The sequence below is a fragment of the Melopsittacus undulatus genome, chromosome 2 (genome assembly GCF_012275295.1).
Source record: "Melopsittacus undulatus isolate bMelUnd1 chromosome 2, bMelUnd1.mat.Z, whole genome shotgun sequence".
NCBI classification, from domain to species: Eukaryota; Metazoa; Chordata; class Aves; order Psittaciformes; family Psittaculidae; genus Melopsittacus; species Melopsittacus undulatus.
Genome location: NC_047528.1, coordinates 16198409 through 16216734, shown reverse-complemented (window position 1 = coordinate 16216734; position 18326 = coordinate 16198409).

The window sequence follows — 18326 nt, the reverse complement described above, 5'->3', positions numbered from 1 at the left end:
AAGGTCTACTGCCTTGAGCAGAAATGCTCCAACTGGTATCTTCAGACTTCTGCTGTTTGCAGGACAAGTGTGTTTTATTTGCACACAGATAAAGAGAGGGAAAGAGTAGCTAAGAAGCATAGATGCTGGATTTTGCCCTCTCCATTTTCCTCTCTAGGAAATTGCCATTACTATAATGCGCACCTTTTTTTTTTCTTGAAGTCCAGCCAATTACTGGCTACATGTAGAGAAAATTAACAGCAGTGTAATTTCCTCTGTGTCTCATGGAGAAAATTACCCTGTTCTACTTGTCAGAGACCTGTATGGTGGAAGATGCTCAGGAATGCTGTGAAGTGTCTGATGCTTGTGTACTTACCTGTCGGTTCATAAGGTTTCTGATCCAAGCACAGGGGCTGCAACCATTTCGTTGTAGATGACACATCTCTCACATGGGAGAGGAGAGGGCTGGTTGTAGCTTTAACTGATATAAAATAAAAGCTGCTTTAAGACCAAAAATATAAATTTTATTCTCTCTATTCATAAAACATAATTGTTCTGACAGAAGGTGATTGCATTAACAAACATTTTTGGCACATTTAGTATCATGGTGATAAAGTTGTTATTCCTGGGAAAGGCTCACAAGACTTGACAGCTCAACAAATGACCTCTTCATGCAAACCTGTAACTAGCATCTGTTCCTAGGACAGGTCCAATGGATACATGGCATAGGAAAAATCAGTACAGACCTTCTGTCTACATCTGCATATGTCCCAGAGTACTGTTTAGGTCCTCAGGAGCATCATTACCAGCATTTAATTCAAAGATCATTACGTGAAATAGAATCCCTGAAGGACAAAGCAAGAAGGCCGTTAGAATCCAAGCAAATCCACATGGAGCAGACATTGGCAGCAAATCAGTGAAAAAGACAACATAAATTTGATTAAAATGATATTTGTATAGGTATAATGTGAGAAACTTCTTGCCACTGATCAGGTACACGAAATACTGAGGATTTTATGGGGTTTGCCTTGAATTTTTCTGAGAAAATCAGTCATCAAGAAAATTTGTTTTCTTATAGATCATAAAATCATAGAACAGTTAGGGTTGGAAAGGACCTTAAGATCATCTGCTTCCAACCCCCCTGCCATGGGCATGGACATCTCACACTAAACCATATCACCCAAGGCTTAATCCAACCTGGCCTTGAACTCCACCAGGGATGGAGCATTCACAACCACCCTGGGCAACCCATTCCAGTACCTCACCACCATAACAGTAAAGAATTTCTTCCTTATATCCAGTCTAAACCTCTGCTGTTTAAATTTCAACCCATTACCCCTTGTCCTACCCCTACAGTCCCTCATGAAGAGTCCCTCACCAGTATCCCTGTAGGCCCCCTTCAGATACTGGAAGGCTGCTATGAGGTCTCCACACAACCTTCTCTTCTCCAGGCTGAACAGCCCCAACTTTCCCAGCCTGTCTTCATATGGGAGGTGCTCCCATCCCCTGATCATCCCTGTGGCCCTCCTCTGGACTTGTTCCAACAGTTCCATGTCCTTTTTATGTTGAGGAATCCCTACTTTTTCAGGCTCAGCAAAGCTCAAGCCCCACTTGGATCTGAGATTTCTGCAGACAAGAATAGTATTTGTCCCTCCCTCAGTCAAATTCTCTAAGAAAAAAAAAATCTTTTCGCCCCAAAGTGAGTGGTTTTGAGCAAGTTCTCGCTAGGTGTTTACACAGCCTGGAGGTGCCCCCTACAGTCTGTGCCAGGTGCGGTCTGTCCAATCCTGAGGTTACTTGTATGCACATGGCTGAATGAGCACACAGATTCCAGGAAAAAGAGATGACTGAATCAAGTGACAGGGGCATAGAGGGAAATGCATTAATCATCAGCCTAGAGAGATGCACAGGTCGTTGTTCCCAGAAATGGAAAAGCTTTCAGAAGCTTTTCTGTGCTGAAGGCAACAGTAATTACACTTCCCTACCTCCAGCATGGTTTGGAAAGGGACTGATTCCCTGCTGCAGTGCCCTGGGATAATGCATCAAAAGTAAATAAACTTGCAGAATACTGGTTTTGTCTTTAGCATGCACTGCACATGCTGGCTGCTCAGAACTCAGCTCAACTCCTTTCAAAGGCAAAGGAAGGTCTGCTGATTGACTCGGGAAGAACAAGGATTGGTGTTTTGTTACCATAAAACGTCCATAACAGGTAAATATCATGGTCCATGCTCAGCAGAATGGAACATGAGTAAGGCAAAGGCTGTAGAGCCACTGTAGTCAGCAAAGCTAGAGAAGGAAAGCAAAGCCCTCTCGAGTCTGGCCAAGTTGGGGAGCGGTGCCTGGTGCTGGGGACCAACACACCCTGTCACCACAGTTGGACTGCCTTCAGCACTTTAACTTTCCTGACCACTGTCGCCGGGTTTACATGATTCCTCATTGGCTCTGACATTGATAGAGGGTTGCTTGGTTTGGATAAACAGGTTGTGGCTCCCTGGCAGGAGCCAGACTTTCCAGTCTTCACAGCAAATTCTTGAAAGTAAAACTGAAATACTGCTTTACTGTTTTGCAAAGTAACTGCTTATAGCCACATCAGCTTTTTTTTAATCTTCAGCACATTTCACCCCTCTAACCCTCACAATGTTTTAAAAAATCCACAGTGCTTCTGTGATCTCACCACACTGTTGTCTTGTTACTTCCAAATACTTAGATTTATGATGAAACACAGCAGCTGTTAAAATGTTTAGCAGTACTGGAAGTTTGTTTTCTATCAGTCATATTTCAGATCAGCTGAGATGATACAGGACAAGAGAGATTCCTGGCTTATTAATAGCCTGCTGCAACACCAGGAGAAAAAATGTTCTGATTACTACAGGCAGACTTTTATTTCTTTAGTTTTGCAGTTCTGACTGTCAGTGAAAATAGCACATATGCTCTTATGGCCTCCATAGCCTAATACCATTAAATAAATTAAGCGAGCATCTTTTCATTATATACTACTTTAAACTCTGGTCAGATCTAGCTCAAAAATCACATAGAAAGTGAATTGAATGTCATAATAAAAGGATTAGAGACAAGAAAAGGTTTTGGGACTTTTTAGTTTCTCTTGGGGAGTGTACCAGGACTTTCTGGAGAGTGCTTCTGCTACAGGCAGCACACAGAAAGAGGCAACAATGGTAGACAGCCCCAGTCCATTTAGGATTTATAGCAGGTCAAATTAACACTGTAAACATCAAGAAACTAATAGGTAGGCAGCATAGCTCTGTGCAGTGCTGGTGACTTAGTTTTGATTAGATTAATTCCTCAGTAGCTGGGCTGCTGTTTTGAACCTCATTTTTCCTTAAGAAAAAAGTCTGCTCACAGGGAAAAGACACATGTCACAGAGCAAAAGACATGGTCACAGGGTGTGAGCAGAACACAGATCTAGCGACTTCAGTCTCCCAGACTGCTCTTTCTGTATGAACAGGCAAGTGACCAGGTCATGCCCCAGAGCTGGAGCCCTACTGACAGCTAACAGGATCCTGCTACACAGCCTAACAGGGATCCCCACCAAACCTCACAGTGGATGCTGAAAACCAAGCCATAGCCTTGGCTAGGGAGGTGTAAAGCAGACCTTTTGATGGGAGCAAAACAGGTTAAATCAACAAACCAAATTCACCTGACACCCATCTAAAGCATGAAGCATTTATTTTTAATCATTATTTTTCAAGTGTTTATTTGTGTTGAAACCAGAAAGAATGGCAACATGTAAGGGGGCTTTGATATGTATGATAGCTAGCAGAGGTTTCTGGGACTGAAGGGCATGCTAGCCAACCAAAATGGCTGGAGTCTCCACTATTACCAGAGCTTGAAGTTAGCCATGAGTGCACCACAAAGCCATGTTTATGAGCATCCCTTGCATTTTCACATTTGCATTTTAAACCCACTGCAAAGAGAATTGCTAGAGACGTGAAACAACCACAGTTTCCCAGCCCAAATGCATCGCCCCTTCATTGAGCATCAGGATTAGCCAGTGCCTAGGGAAGGGGCCAAATCCAGTCAAATCCAGGTATGAAGCTGTGAGGAAACAGCCAGGGCCTTGTATTTGAAAGCATTCAAATGAAAAGTTCATTTCTAATTTTCCTCTGGAAAAGGTCTCAGTCCATTGATATGAATGTTGACTGCCACTTAATTTACTTCAGTAATTGCTTTGAAGTTCATTTCCAGTATTTGCAGCTATTTATGGTGATGGTTTGCTGCTGACTTTACAGATGACCTTTTTTTCTCCCTCATTCATTTTTTTCCCCAGTTCCACTTTGTAGCCAGAGCCTAACGGCAGGATTTGTCTTCTCCTGGCTCTGCCTTCACTGCCATCTTGTTCGTAATTATTTCACATCATCACAAATCCTGCTTTTGAATCTTGCAGGCAATGAGATTATTATGGATAACTGGCTTCTCTGCTCCACAGACAAACTTCATTTAACTGCTCTTTTCTGTTTCCGTCCTGCCGTGCAGCTGACGCATCTTTTAAGATTCTCTAGTCTTCATGACTGTGAATAAGAAAATTCTGTTTGAGCTTAAGATTACCATGGTGACAGATTTATTATCTACTCATTTGGATGCAGGTTATCCTTTTGGCGACTTTTGGTATGTATTAGTCAGTCTGTGCTGATTTGTTGGAATACATTTGGAAGCACACCATCCATGGGGAAATAGAGAAAACAATACCATTTTTGTAGCAGCAAAAAATGCAGACTGGGATCTATCTTTTAACAAATGCATCACAAGGTGGTCAAGTCATGGATGCAGAAGCTGAGCTGAGTTGCTAGCTGCAACACAAATTGTATGGGCAAGATTTTTCTCTGTCTGCACCTTAAATTTTTGATGTCAAATAGAGATGGTACTTGCAGGATTGTGTTCTGGGTTGTTATTATTATCACACAGAAAACACCAGCATTATTGCACTTTGTAACACCTGGTATTTTTCTTACTGGGCCTCCCTTATACCGAGATGGCAAAAGACCAAATGCTTTTAACATCCTCCTATTCGGTCTGTTGGGTTCATTTTACAGAAGGATTGGTTGATACACTATGACTTACCCAAACTTAAATTCACACCAGGGATATGTAGAAGCTCTGAGCCACATGAGAGCCAGCCTGAGGCTGCAAATAAGTTACCAGCAATTTCCTGCAGCTCTTCTGCTGTAGGTTTGTGAAAATGCCCAGCTGATCCTCTGCTGTCTTACACCTTGCCTCATCTTCTGCACCACTCTCATTCCCTTGTTGGTCTTACCCTGGGAAACCTTACTTACTCTGGGAAGTTCCTGGGGTGGCATGACAACCTAGAAGCTCTGCTGTCATGTAAATGTACATATGTCAAGTCTTTATCACCAAGCAAATGTGAAGAATGTAAAGTCTTTGGTGTGAGCACCTCTACCGTAGCAGCCCCAAAAGGTGGCAGCTTCCCTGTGTCAGCTAGGTGGGATGTTACTACACCAAGTAAAATGCACCACCTCTTTAGGTTTTTACTGCTGATGCTTTTATTGATCATGCCATTAAATCCTGAGGTCTGTGCTCAAATCTGTCTGGACATGAAAGCAATGGTGCAAGGAATGAGAGAACCATATTGTCCTCTTGCGATCCAACAGATCTTATGTCCCCAGGGAGATGATTTATGTTTGCAAGTCCTCATGTTCTCTGAAACTGGTCTCAGGCATTTCTCTCTGACTTGTGCACCTCCTCCTCTATCCACCACTGATAAAGTCAGCATGATATCCCTTCTTACCCTGTGCTAGCTGCAGTCACAGTCTACAAGACTGCACTTACTCCAGAACAAAAAGATACTGAGCAATGTTTCAAATCAGACAAGAATATGCCTTTTCCTGGATGTTATGAATCATCCTGAAGATGTTTATCTTTGCCAATTGCCTTTATGCATTTTGCCCCTTGACTTAGGATGGCAGAAAGCAAAAATCCTCTGAGGTGAAATGAAATAAACTGAAACACTTCAGAGATTTTTCTGTAACAAAATCTTAACATGATCTTGCTTTTCAAAATTTTTAAACAACCTTTCCATTATTTGATAATTGCAATTATAACACGGGAATTTATTAGTTGTAGAAAAATAATTATTCACCCAATTAAAGCAAATGGAAATAAACTGAGAATGTTGGCACCCATTCCTGCTGTCCCCAGCAGGAAGAATTAATTTGACCATGATGTTTGACTTCAGATAAAGAACTCTATTTTATTTTTTTGGCATTGTAATAATGAATTTTAATGAAAGACTTGATTGTGGGGCAGTGCTGACTGAATAAGAGGCAACATGTGGGATTTGATTGCACATATGAATAGTTAAAAATAGAAAGACAAATTAATAAATTTTGGGAAAGATCATTTGGCCCTGATTCTATCTGCATAGCTCAAACAGGAGTTACTGCTGCTTAAATCTAGGAGGGAAAGCTGGACCTCAGGATGAAGCAGCCTTCTCTGCAGACCCCCAGAATAGGAAAGCTTTATATTAAGGGTGTTGTGCCCTCCCCACAGCAGTGGTTTTAGGTAGGTGTGGCTTAGGGCTGGTACAAGTGCCAGTGCATCGTAATTTGAACAGGAAAAGGGTGGTGTGATCAAAGTTCAGTGTGCAGGACTCAGAGAGTGTGCAGGAATCAGACAGAAAGAGGCCAAAGAAATGTCAGTCAGACCACACACTAGCCAATTCCAGCTGCAAATACAACCAGACTGCAGGAGTTCGATCTTAAAGGTAGACCCTCTGACTCCTTCAAGGACCTTCTGTCGGTTATGCACCAGATCAAAGGATGTGAAAAGCACAAAGGAAAAATCCTTAACTCTCTCCCTTCTGATACTTGCCTCCAGCCTTTATAAAGTGTGATTCAATCTCATCAATACTCCCTATTACAGAACACACTAGTGCTGGAGGACAGAGAATCCTGGAGATAGCTTACCCCAGCTGTTGATACTCAGTAGTGATACAATGATGTTTCTGAGCTACATGATTTAAATAATTAATACCCATTTTAGAGCTGGTATCTTTTAAAAGAAATCAGCAGACTCCATCACTGCATTGCAATCCAGCCACTTACTGTACCCAGAAAAGCAACTTGCAGTCTGCCTGCTAGGCAGAAACAGCCTAAAAGAAATCAGTGAAGTAATACACAGCACTTGCCTGATGTGAACAGTAGCAGTGGAGTTCACATGGAGAACCTAAACCTGTCCTCTCCTTCACAGAACTGTGGGGCGGCAGCAGCAGCAGCAGCTTTTTCCCCTTTCAGCTTGCAGTCTGAATGCAAAAGGGGGATGGTACTTTTTTTCCAAACACCACTATTTGCTCACATTCTAATGTGAATAAAGCAATAAAGAATAAGGTCCCAGCAGTAGCTTGCCATTCACACCTCCAACCCTCGTCCCAAATAAATATATAAAGCTTTGCACCAAGGCTCCCATTCTGTTAAGCACCTTGGCAGACCTTGTCATACTGTCATAGGAATGTCCCTCCATCTTATACTCTTCTTCTTCCATTATCAGCTACGGAATCACGTAACAGTTCTGTACACCCCAGACTGTTCCAGTCTACTAAATTTTAAAGGGCTTTCAGAATAACGGGTGAATTGGTCCCAGTGAATTAGCTAAGCTACAGATGCATAAAGAACAGCGACCACTGCTCAAAGCACCAAGAGGACAGTTGTATAATCACTGCTCTCTGCACTAAAACCAAGTGTAGTTTCAGCTCTGGTTTAACAGCAGTAAAATAAGTGATTACAGAAATAGAAGAAGTATTCAAACTTCCAATCTGTTTGGAGCCTTTGATCAATTAGTTTTACTAGTTCATCACAAACAGAGCAAATAACATCTGCAAATTAGGGCTCCTTTGGTTTGCTAGATGCCAGCAGAAAAAAATCCACATAAGTACATTGACTTAGTAAAAGTATATTGTTAAATGTTAAGGAGAATCTAATAAAAAGCTTTAACTTATTGAATAGCTGTATTTGCTGAAGGGCATCAATGTGTTAACATTAGTGTTCTATACAAAATTCATCCTGCAGTACAGTAGCTTTATCTCTAAAGCCTATTATAGCTCTATCCCCTTGGGCAGAGGCTGGAGAACTGCCATTTAATTGTCAGTGTTATAAATTAAAAGAGTGCTTAAGTCAGATGTCATCCACAGCTTACAGACCTAGCAGAGTGGGTAGGAAATGCTGATGGAGAATATCAGCCTGGTGAGAACCTTCCCAATGGCTCTCCCAGCATTTTGAACCTAATTAATTTTCCTGATCTTTTGTGTGCATCTGCATTTGCATTGTATTTAATTTTAAAACAGCTATGTGCACTTGGCTTGGCAAAGCCTGGATAGCTATGAAACAAAAAGTATGAAGGAAAAACAATGATTCTGTTTTCTTGGCTATTGTTTAGCACATTATAGGGGAAATGCAAGCTTAATAGCTTACAGAATGCTACAATTCCCTCAAGTGTTCAGAATTATGTTACAACCCAAAGCAGAGAATCATTTCTAGGAAATACATGAAGACACAATTGCCCAGCACATGTAAGTCAAAATCTTAATTGCTGCAGAAGAACTAAAACAAATCAAATTCCCTATCAAAGGCAGAAATCATCCTAGAATGGCAGCACTGTGCCTTGTGTCTCTAAAGCAGAGGCAATAGTGACAAGCTAAAGGTATTGAGTAGAGCCCATCAGTTCACTCAGAAATCAGTACGTTCATATTCAGCTGCCTACTGCAAGCTGTTCGCCTGCTTTTTCAGCAACAACTTCTATCCAAAAAATGAGCAAAAAAGCAGTCTAGTCACCGTAGCTCCAATTTTGTATGTACTTATTACAAAGTGGCAGTTAATAAACACAGATTTCCCACTTGCAGATGTCACATCACCTTTCCTTTTTCACTTAACTTGTCATAACATGAACTTTTTTCCCTCCTAGAAAAAAACGAGTTTAATCTAACAGAGTACTCAAACTGAAAGCCTGTAGATAGTAATCAAGGTTTGCCAGTGGTGAGTGTTGATCCTTGATTCCAGAATCTGCTTTAAAGGCCATTTGTTTCATGACTGAGCCAGATAGTATGACAGCACCTAAATGTGCAAACACAGTCATTGTTCAGTCACTTTTGTTATTTACATATTTCTGCTGCTGGTGGCCAAGTTTACCAGGGAAGGTATGTTACAGCAAGGCAGAAGGTTCTCTCAGACCAGGTTATTTTATGCTGAGAATATATCATCAGAGAGAGCGATTTAACCAATTGCCATTTCTTTCCCAATTTGATAATTGCAATTTTATTTCAAAGAGTCAAATACAAGATTTAAGAGCTTCCTTCCATTTAAGTTCACCCAGGCCACTTGCAGGAAACAGCCATAAATCAACATTTTTTAAAAATCTGAATCATTCTGATGAGCGATGACAAATGATATGGAAACACTTGAAATTCAGTGTGGCTGGGAGAAAGCTGCCTACACTTCCTGGGTTTGTGGGAAATGGATGAAAAATAGAAGCTGAACATGCACAGATTAACATGGACACAAAAATAAAAGCTATAATACATTTCAATTAAGTTGCATGAAAAAAAACAACTAAATAATTAACTAAACTCACAGAAGTGCTAAGGGGCTATATCTACAGGAGGACTTCGGCACTTGCCACACCTAAATATAGACGCATTTGCATTCAGGAGTGGCAGACAGAGCCCTGAGCTCTGAAGGGCTAATGGAGGAGGTGGAGGAGGTAGAGGAGGCTCCATGGACTCCCATGAGCCAGCATCTGACATGTGGGATGGCTAAACCTACCAAAGGGGAATGCTACAGAGGAGGAGGTATTTCTCTTGGTACTTCTCTCAGGAGATGAGACTTCATCCTTGCCCCATGAGTGAGGAATGTATGAGAGATTAGATATCACAACCTACAGCCCCAAATAAGACCATGGCAATTATGACATTGCCTATGGGAAAACAACTCAATAATTAGGGTGCCAGAGACCAAAGATCAGGTCCTTTTTGATCTTATAGATTCAAACCTTCCGTTCCTTCACAGGGACAGCACTAGCCACTGCTCTGGGATAGCACAGACAGAGCACCTTGACATGAAATATACCCAGAATGCCCAAGAGCTGTTGTTCCGTACATCTCTGGCAGCACTTGCAAACATGCAGGTTTGCAAAAATAAAAATCAAGGACTTTTTACACAGCCAAGATTAACAATTAGGGTCAGCCTTGTTGATGCTTGCACTTTTTGATGGGCAGGGTAAGCTAGCACATGGCCGACTTCATTTCACCAATGCTGGGACAAAAAAAGACCAAAATATATCCCAGTATTCTCAAAATTTTGTAAAGCTTGCCAAGGAAGGATTTGATTTTCTGTGGTGGAACATCCTAAGTGACCTTCGATTCACTGATGACAGGGTATTCTTTGCTCTGATTGCTTGTTCAAAGAGTGCAATGGTATAACCAGTACAAAAAGTTACTGAGAAATAAGGGCTATTTTAAAAATGCAGCAAACTAAATAACTCAATAATGGGAAACAAGATGCAAACAAATATAGTAGACAAAAGGTAAAAGCTATAATTTAATTCAATAATTCAGAAACAGAATTATTAACAGAAAGGGAGCTGACCCAGAAACTTGGGAAAGAATGTCCTTCCTTCATGGAAGTCTGAAAAAACTTGCAGAATCTCAAAATATGCAAAAGAACTGAAAGCCTCGTTTTCTCCATAACAACTGGAGGATATGAATCATGGGAAATCAGTGGTGCAGACAGGAAGAAAATTGAAGTTTTTGCTCTGTGGTAAAGACAAAGATTCCTGCATCTCCTAGACAGAAAGGATGATTGCTTGTAATAGAAATATTACAAATACTAGTGTAGAAATGCAGACTGTGTTAGAAACCAGCATCAAAAGATCCCCAATTTTTGGCTGTATCAATCAAAGATGAAATGTAAGCACTAAGAAACTAGAAGATGCTCAGAAAGCAGAGGCAGCAGGAGTATATAATAGATGCTGAGTGGAGCACATCCAGTGTGCAGTTAGCAATGGGACAAGGAGTTTTCTAAAAGTTTAGTTGAGGTATCAGTGGTGCTTAACTGTGGGCAAATGGATTTTGATTAGCAAGCATTGCTCTAAGTTTTTCTAGCGGCTTTCTTGCAGAAGCTGGCAAGCACCATTCAAACAAGCTCTGAGCTTGTGCACTGCCAAGATACACAGTAGGATGCACCCCTACAGTCCCCCATGCACCAAAATCTCCAAGCAATCCAATCACCAGCCTTTCCAGTCACTGTAGGTACTGTGGCTCAGTGGTGACTAGCTGCTGATCCGGAAGCCTGTGGCCCTATCCAGAGCTCCATATCACATTTGCAGAGCTCATGCAGATGTTTTGAGCACACGGGGGAAACTGAACTCCAAATGGCTGGCAACCACCCTCTAAAACAACATGAACACTTTCTGAAGCAGTTTTGGTACCCATGATACATTTGCCTATGGTAGAAGTGGGGCTAACACGCTGTAAAGCCTACCATTTACATCTCAGGTTCGCAACCCCTCAGAGGCAAAGAGGAAGTAGGAGGGAATCTGAAGGGGGGTGATGGGCCCTGGTCCTCTGCCTGTGGGTCAAAACAACTGCAGTTGGCATCAGACTTACCCTGCTCTTGCAGGGGGGGTTGGACTAGATGATCTTTCGATGTCCCTTCCAACCCTTGGGATTCTGTGATTCTGTGACTGCAAAATGGCTTTTATAGGCATGAATGCATACATATGTCTGCAAACATGTATACAAGTGGGATTTTGCTTATAGGATGAAAGCTGTTGTGTTTCTCTTTATGAAGAATGGTTCTCCTGCACACAAGACTATTATTCTTCATATGTTATTCAACATTTGCCTGTTTAAAAACTTTCAGTTCTCTAGATAGGGAATAGAAACACTGTGGCTTGACAGCTGAGTTACACCATCTGAATAATGAATTGTTGAGGTTTACTAACCATCAGCAGGTTCCTCATAACTATTAGCAAGCACTTATGAGTACTAGCCACATTTGCAGAAATCCCTGCTGATTCAAAACTATTTTCAAATAGAAGCTGGCACATTCATCAGGTTACATATTCCCAATAAATAATTTAGCCAACTCCAGCACCTGGCAAACAACAGATGACAGTACTCAGAAGTCATCAGAAAAGAACTGTAAAAAACTCAGTTTTTTTGAAGAATCAATGGAAATAAGATGAAGCAACAAGAGATATACTTGGTAGCCAAAAGATATTGTTACTTGCTGAAATGTATTTCATTAACCAGCAACAATGATTTGCAATTCTATAGCACTTCTCACAAAATAAGCACCCCAAAGAATTTCAATGAGCTGCTTCTCTGGGCTGATCAACGAAGAAAAATGATGAAGAGCTCAGTGCCGTTGTGTCAATCAGAAGGAAGTGACCCAGCTGGCAGAAGCAAGTTTAATTTCTGACTGAGAGAAATGACAGCATTGGAACTTGTATTGACAGTTTTATTGTGTTTAGCTAGACAGGATGACTAAGAGACTATGCAACTAAATAAACTGGAGCCCATCCTCTACCTTTGCTCCCTTTCTTCCTCACCCATAAAAGTATGAAACTGCAGGGACAAGTAAAAGTTGCTAGCTTTTGCAGGAAAAGCATCCCAAATAAATCATCAGTGAGGAACGGGTTTTCACTGCTGTCCTCATTAGACATGTTCAGAATTTTCCTAGGACTGAGGACAATCAGGCTGGAAGAAGTTTAGAGATCATCTAGCTCATCACAATGCACAAGGCAGGATCAGCTCTATCTGTGCCAACCTGGCATATGCTTGTCTGTTCTTAAAAGCCTCCAGTGATAAAAAAAACCCAGGCTCCCCAGCAGCCTACTCCAGAGCTCAGCTAGCCACACTGGTAGTAAACGTAGCTTAATTTTCAAGTTAAATCTCCCTTGCTGGAATTTAAGGCTATTACTTCATCTTTGTAATGGACATGGAGAACATCTGACTGACTTCCGTGCAGGTGTTTTATGTATTTGAAGATTATTGTGTCTCACATCAGTAGCTTCTCTAATTCCTCCCATCCAACCCCTTTCTTTCAGCCTTCCCTCCAAGTCGATTGATTTAGGTTTCAGGCATTTTTGTACTTCTCCCTTGACTTCTTTTCAGCTGGCCTGCCTTGAACTTGTAGAATGGTACCTGAAAGATTACCTGCAATGCTGCAACAAACATTTCAGTCAGGCTAAGCAAAGTTTTGCTTCATATGCACTATGGCATTCTGTTCATACATCATAGTGTGCTATTTTGTTGTAGTTTCAACAACAGTGTGATATTTTTGACTCATACCTAAATTAAGATACAGTTAGGGCAGATTTATTTATTTGTTTATTCATTGCAAGAATACGACTTGCCAATTTTCTTCACAGCTTGCATTTGCAAGTGATGTTCTTACCTGTTTGTGGATAACGCCTAAGACTATAAACCCAAGTCCCTCTCTCAGTCTGCATGAGTGACATTATAGGACTTTCTCATCAGATACATCTCAACAGATATTGTTAGGGGAATTCTTAAAATAAAGACAATCAGAAGAATTGAAATGTTTATGTTATCAAGTTTGTCTTCATACATAAATCTTGAGCAAAAGAGCTATTGACAAACTGTTCACCAAAAGAACTGTAAGTCTGCTTAAAGAATGGAAGGTTCAGGCTAGCATGCACCCGACACCACAATACACTAATGAGTAAAAAAATGAACAAAAAAATACAGAAAATATGATGATATGATCATGTAAAATGATGGAAGAGCAGGAATGCTCATCTTATCTCAGTGCAGCTCAAGAATAGTAGAAATTGCAGGGTTCCTAAGAGTTATTTGAAAATAACCAGTAATTATTTCTAAATTGCAAAGTATAAATATTCAATACCTATTCCTCAAAATGGCCATTTTCAGACAAGGTAAAACATAAATGGAATGCACAGAGCGTTCTCCAGGGTAATGAAATTTTAGCTCAGTCAGCTTTTGATAGAGAAAAAAGCATTTAACAATGTTCTCACACTTCCAGTTCTGTCCTGCAGTAAACACCTTCCTACTATATTAGCAAATTCTCTCACGTAGTCCCAGCAAACAATTCTGATCTGAATTCTTTTGCAGAGGTGCCATCACAGTCCTGGAAGTAAGCTGCTGATGCCCTCAAGTGCTGTTTGCTGTGGCAGTGCCAGGGCACTGCAGGAACGATTTGTGTCTCGTTGTTCAGAGTGTAGTGAGTGATGCAGAGTAATGAGACATGACACTGAATAAATTGATGGAATGAGATACAACAGAAAGCGTGGGCCTCAGTCCTACAGAGGGGACCTTTGTGTTGGTTAATCTGAACTTTTAATTTAATTAGATTTACGTGCAATGACAGCAGGGCATGAGGGCAGAGTCAATCTTTGAGTTACTTTCTGGGAGAGAGAGTCCTCCCAAGATGAAATAAAATACTGTAAAAAAAGTGTCTTATGTAGGGCATGCTGCAAGTTCTCATATTAGGCTTTTTATTACTATTGTATATACTGATCCTGATGAGTTAAGTTCTCACTCTGGGAAGCAGCAAAGGATAACCCCAGTCTAGGGACAAGTGAGAATATTGCCTTGATTTGTCAGAGGCACAGAAATAAAGGGCTGCATCTGATCCAACCATTACAAAGCCTAAAATAGACACTGGCATCTGGGTTCAAAAGAGTGACAAGCAATTATATCTCTGCATCAGCCAGCATGACCAGGCCCTGGCTCTGCCTTGGGACAGCAGGAATGCTCGAACCACAGGCTGCCATCAGATACCAAAGGCAGACCTGCCTATGGGCAGGCTGAAGCATTTGTTTCTGGTTTTGAACTTCAAGCCCATAGCAGGCACTCACACAGAGGCACACATTACCTGCCACGCCTGAATAATGGATCAAGAACAGAAAATCTGATGCCTATTTCTCCTCTCTTTTTCATTCCCTGGTCATCCACAGATGATGTGGCTAACCACTACTATGAATCATGTGTAATTATCTTTTTACTTCTATTTAAAGAAAGTTTTTAAAGATTAAGATGAATCTGAATACCTTACATTTTGTGTACAGTAAACAGACATGCCTGCTGCACTGGTGGGAACACGGAACAGCTCTAAAGTTGTCCCCAGCCGCAGTTGCCTGGCTCAGTTCTGGAGATGAACTGCAGCACATGGAGTCTGGGCAGACATGGTATCATGTCTGCAGAGTAATAGGTAAAAGGAGATGCAAACAAACAATATCAGTTTACCATCATATCTTGATTTCAGTCAGGATAGAAATGTCCTACTTCATTGATTTTGAAACCTAAGTCAAAATGACATGCAAGGATACAGGGTAAAAAAAAAAATATATATATATATATTTTTCTGCCCTGCTGATGCTCATTTGTGGTCCGGGTCAAACCCAGACCTAATATACTACAGTGCCACATCAGCAGTGTGCTCAAACAAGTTCCTCTGGAGAGCAGGTTTGTCTTCCTGCTGAGCTGACCTTGAATGACTGGAGGGCTGGAAGAGACATGGACTTGTGAAGAGAGTGCAGAAAAAAAATGGGTAAAACCTGACACTACTCAGAGAGATCCTGGGACTAGAAAGTGAGGGTGGGAAATCAAGAAGAGATCTTCACCATCGCCTCGGAGGTGTCCACATCGAGTGTGTAGTTTCTTTACTTACAATGAAAGTGAGCACAAAGTCTGTACATGAATCCAAACAGTTGTGGAGCATTTGGATTTGAGGTTTTAGTTTGGATCTCTTCTTCATTCGCACTTTACATTAGTCTTGAAACAACTGAGCTGATTCTGACAGGCTGGAATTTGGTCTTCCTGGTGTTTGCATTTCCTTTCAGCTCACACTTTTCAAACCTTCACAGACAAATGTCTACTCTCCCTCCCAAGACCTCGTATGCAAGGCTTGTACCAAAGTGAAATTCCTCTGGAGCATCTGAGCAGAACTAGGTTGCAGAAACATGTCAGTGGAGAAGATACACAGCTCTCCTATTATCCCAGAAAAGCTCCTTTTTTGAACTCTGACACAGATTTCACATGAACCAATACGTAAGAATATAAAAGCCTCAACCCCAAATCTCCCATCACAAAGTAGGGCAGGTGACTTGCCCTTTTAATCTTTTCTTGGTGCTCATCTCTACAGTGATCAGGCAATTCTCCTTTTCTGAATTCCCTTCAATTGATAGAGAGTTTCTGCTCTTGCAGATGCCAGGTCTTTTTATTTACTACTTACCATCTCTTTAGTTTTATTTTGTTACTCTTTTCTCAAATTTCCAGTAGGTCTAGATCCGTTTGCAGCATTTGTTATCTGCATCTATTCTCTGGCCTCAGTAATGCTACTATTTTCATTATCATGCAGCTTCCTCCCTCTTCAAGATCATTAAGGAAAATACTCAATGATATTGGATCAAATAAAATCCCATGAAAACTTCTCAATAACTTAATCCATTTAGATTCATTAGAGCACACATTCTTATTTTCACATTATGCCATACTCTTCATAATAAAGATAAATCAAACTACTTTTTAACTGCAAAAATCCAGAACATACTGCATGAATTTATGTAAATCCAAATATGTTGCATTTATTGCTCATTTATACACTAATTTTACTGCTACTTAAAAATAAACGAGATTATAAGACTTTTGAATTGTAAATCCAGGTTACTAATTGTTTCATAGGTCTGTTATTGTCTAAATATTTCATGAAAGTTAATTGAGTTCCCATTTTCTGCCAGGTCTGGTTTAATCACCAAACACAGAGATCTAATTAGCATAGAGCAAGGTGGATTCAATAATTTAGGAAGAATGTTAAAACAAATCTGGATCATCCAGACTGCTATGCCACACCCCTCACCACTGCCTCTGAGCATGAGTGAAAGGATCTGGTCATTTATGTTTAAATCACCAAATGCAGATATGACAGAATACTCATTGACATTCATGTGAGTTTGCAGCTCTGAAAAGAAGAATCACAGAATAAGCAATTGCAGAAAAAGTCTCTGCACAAGCCAGAACACTTGAGCACATGTGCAATAGGGTCATAAAAAAAAAGTACATGCTGCAAATGACAAAACAAAAAGGGAGGAAAACCCCAACAATTGGAAACCTTGTGGCAAACAAACTTAATCAAGAGCCAATGTAGCATTATGGAACATATATTAATGCTTTGTTTCAGCCAAAACTGGAAGCGTCAAGGCATGTTGACGTACTCGGTAAGTGCCTGTCACTTGAAAATGTTCTCTATTGCACTTCACAAGGGTCACCTAAAGGTTTTCTCAGCCAAACTCATTTCAGCACCAAAGGCACCCCACTTCCTTTGCTGTATGTGGCACCTCCCTGCTGCCCCACCAAGGTGAATTACCCGTTCCAGGAGCATCTCCCAGCCCTGCTGGGGCTAGAGACGTGGGGTGGCAGGGGAGGCTCATGCTTGGGAACTGAAAGTCTGACAAGGTCAAAAGAGGGGAGTGGGAGAAAGAGAGATTCCCATATTTTGTAAACCTGGTCTGCTCTGTCTTATTAGCTGTGCAGCTGAGGAAAGGTTTGGAAAAAAGAGAGATTCTTGTGGCCCTGCTCTTTGGTGTGACAGAAATAGCATTTTACCTTGTAATAAATATATTCTCTTAATATACTATATATGGTTTAATAACTTTGTTTTAAAATAACAAAGCTACTTTGAAAGGCCATGAGACTTGGTCAGACCAGACTTTTCTATCCTTCCCTGTAGATCTCCATCTTTCATATTGGTCCAGACAGGAACTGGACATCAAAAGAAGACAGATGTTCAAAACTCAGCAGCTGTCTTGGGGAGTCAGAATGCCATTTAGGAGGGAGCAAAGTGGACTTCCACAGTGTAAGGAATCAGAGGCATCAAGGAGGGATTAGATGTACATTCAGCATGCTTTATTGTCCTAAAGATACCCTTTTCTGGAAGTGCACTGGTCCTAAACAACAAATACAAGGCTTTATGGATATTGTTTGGTCATATTATTACTATTGTTGCCCTTGATGAAAAATAATTGCACATTTGAATCTAAGTTGGACCTGCTGAGGTAATCATGGGTTGATACACGTGAGACTGCAACTGAGTAGAGCTGAGGTTGCCTGTTTCCATGGCATAAGGCAAGAGCTGGAATAGGTGTGTCATGCACTGAGAAGCACATGCAGTACAATGTCATTTGCCTATCGCTAGACAGATATTACTATTACAGGCCAGACATTCACTCAGCTTCCCAATAAATTAAACCAAAGGGACCTCGTGATGGCCTAAAGCATCTGTAGTCATTTACCTTCGCATTAACTTCAGCAGCCCAGCTGTTTAGAAAAAATAGCGATGGCT